A 3114-nucleotide genomic window follows, 5' to 3' on the forward strand; every position below is an offset into this window, starting at 1 on the left:
CATTTTTTCCTCCCTATCTAATTCTATTCTATATATATATATGTATGTTGAAGCTAACATACAGCAGGTGTTTTATATGTTTAATGGATAATTAGTGGACAATCTGAGTGTTGCAGACTGAGCTCTGTGTCCAGAGTCATTTATTTCCAGTGAGGTCAGACACGAATACCAGTGTTATCTACATGGCTGCACGCCTGCTGCAGAACATAGAAAAATGCTGACAATCACACGGGGGCTGAAAACCTCTTCACGCTGCTGACTCCCAACAACTGTCTGTGTTTCGGTGACATATGAGTAACTTCACAAGCATCCTCATGTCGGCCCACAGGAAGTCTTTTCCCAGAGCGTTACTCGGCCAAAACAAAGGCCGTCGCTGGCGTCTGTCCAGCTCCACAGCCAACTGCCACTGAGAGAGGTTTAACCTTTGAGAGTGCAAATGACACAGACAGACAGAGGGAAAGACAGAGAGGCAGACAGGCGGACAGACAGCTGGATCAGACAGGGAATCAATAAAAACATGCATCACATTTAAAAAAAAAAAACATTTTAGGCTGCAAAAATCCCTCAAAACAGTGAAATCTTGGAGAGACTGATTAAATCTTTGCATCAGTGCACTGATCATACATTCAATGTGTTATAAACAGTTTATTTCATTAGTTTGTACATTCTGTGTTTATATAATTTGTCATCAGTATGAATCTGTTCTCACTGTTAATTCATAATGACTGGATACAATTAGACTTACAAAGACATCAAAGGGATAGCTGGGGGGTTGAGGGGTCTGTAGGAGGGAAGGGGAATAACATTATATCTACAATATACAGTTTATACTCATTTGGATGTTATACTGTGTGTATTGATCTGAATCACATTAATATCTGCTGGTATTCTGTGAGGTAAAAAACCAGTAAAGAACTCATTAAAGAAGTTTATCTCATCCAGCTACAGCCATCAATAATAGGACACATGTCCTATACATGAATGAATAAAACTCGTCTCTTTGGGTATTTTCTTCCTCTCTCCGTTCTTTCTTTTTCAGAGGTCATGTCTTCCGCCTGTGGCTGCTCCAGGTTTCTGTCCTTCAGCCTTTTATGAGACGAGGGGTTAGGAACCCCATATGGTGAAGGAATGATGGAGAGGAGGAAGAAAAGAAAAGGTGGGCAGAGATTTTAGTCTGTCTTGTAAAATCTGCCCCCACATCCCTCTCTCTACCTCCGTCTCTCTCAGAGGGCCGATAGCTGTGTTGTTTCTTGATGTTCTTCCAGTCTGAGTCCGTCTCTCTCAGATGGACAAACCAGAGTTTGAAGGCCGCTCAGTGGCTACCGTACGGGGAAACTACCGAAACAAAGACAACACAACAACAGCAGAAACACAGACTATTGGGAACAAAGAGGTTGTTTCTTCACAACAGAAAGGTAGAACAACGTGAGGCTGAGGGATAAAACCAGATGGGTTTTAACTGAAGCTGCCATAGACTTGTTTTTTTGCAGTTCTTGACCATAATCTTAATATGATACATTTAAAACAAGCATATAATCCCTGCCTTCAGTAATCCTCTGCACCTGACTCCCTCACACACCTGTGCACCTGTTCCCCAATCAGCTCTCCAGCAAATATACCAGCCCTCTTCCCCTCTTTCCTTTCTGCTTCGTTTGCTAGTTAAGATCGACCGCCTGTTAACAAACCTGTTTCTGACAACAGATTCTCTTAAATATTACACACTGAAACCTTTTTATGATTAAAGCTTCTGTTTGGTCACTGTCCCCACAGTGTTCCATTAAAGATAATACACCAATATTTGATTCTGGATTTGTTTTCCAGTCCAGAACAGTGAAACCAGATCATTATTGAACCACAAAGGCGCAACTGGGCTCTGAATGTTTTGAACACATTTTCTGGCCCCTGTGCAGTCTGCTCCGTCAGATCGAAAAGGTTTAAACTGTGATTTATTGCTGAGCTAACTCTGAACCAAACCTCTGTTTCTATTTTGAGGTTTCAAGAATAGCTTTGCAAAAACAACACGTCCGCTCCTTCCAGCTTGTTATAGACCTCACTGTGCACTTGACACTGTTGCTCAGAGGGATCTTTGTGTCCCTCTGTCTGGTTGAACCATCGTACAGCCTAAAACCATCAGAGACCATTCAGAAATCTTAATCAGTCCCCTCAGACATCTGAATCAAACTATACCACTCTGGCCTGTATCTATATTCCTAACTAAAGATCAGGTCTACAGGCGGGTTTATCCGTTTAATGCTGCCATGAGTCTGAAAGAGTTCTGTGTCTCCAGATCTGCCCAGTCTGGCAGGCAGCTGATTGGTGGAGAGATCTCCCTCTCTGCTCTGCATGGCTTTTATATGGCTTCATCTGCACTGTGTGTGTGTGTGTGTGTGTGTGTGTGTGTCATACGTACACATGTGCAGTAGGACCAAGGTGAGGATATCGTTCACCTCCATCGTCCACTCGCTGCTGAAGCTTTCTGGAAACTGTGCGTCAGAGGAAACGGGGGTCAGACTGGCTCTCTGTGTGGCCCCTCTCATACTGAGTGTATGTTGGGCTGCATTAAAGTCCTCCACCGGAGCGAGAGTATCTGTGGTATGTTCGTCTGCCATGTGTCGGAGTTGAATATTTTGAGTTTGTAAAACCTGAAGAATTTGAGCTCAGAGCTTCCTCTTCCTCTTCCTCTTCTGTGATTCACATGAACCAAAAAAGGGTCCAGAATGAATCAATTTATACTTTCAAAGTGTTGATATGTTTTAATCAAAGCATGTGAAATTAGACTACAGATAACAACACATTAGATCATAAATATCACCCTAGTGATGAAAGGTTCAGATCTAAAATAAAACTGACAGAAGATCCGTCGGGCAGATTAAACTAACATATACATACCGACATAACAACACCTCTGCCCCTGCACCAATAACATTCATGTGAAATTATTTTTCTCTGACTGTCTCCCGTCTCTCCCATGTGCAGGTCTGGGATGATGTGAAAATTAAAAAATAATTTACAATATTATCACAATAATCATCAAAATATACTTTTCCTACAGGGATCACTTTACCTCACATTTTGTATTGCAGATAGTACACCTAATCTCCCTGTCGTTCTTTA

The sequence above is a fragment of the Morone saxatilis genome, unplaced genomic scaffold (genome assembly GCF_004916995.1).
Source record: "Morone saxatilis isolate NCDOM2014 unplaced genomic scaffold, NCSU_SB_2.0 Contig9, whole genome shotgun sequence".
Classification (NCBI taxonomy): Eukaryota; Metazoa; Chordata; class Actinopteri; family Moronidae; genus Morone; species Morone saxatilis.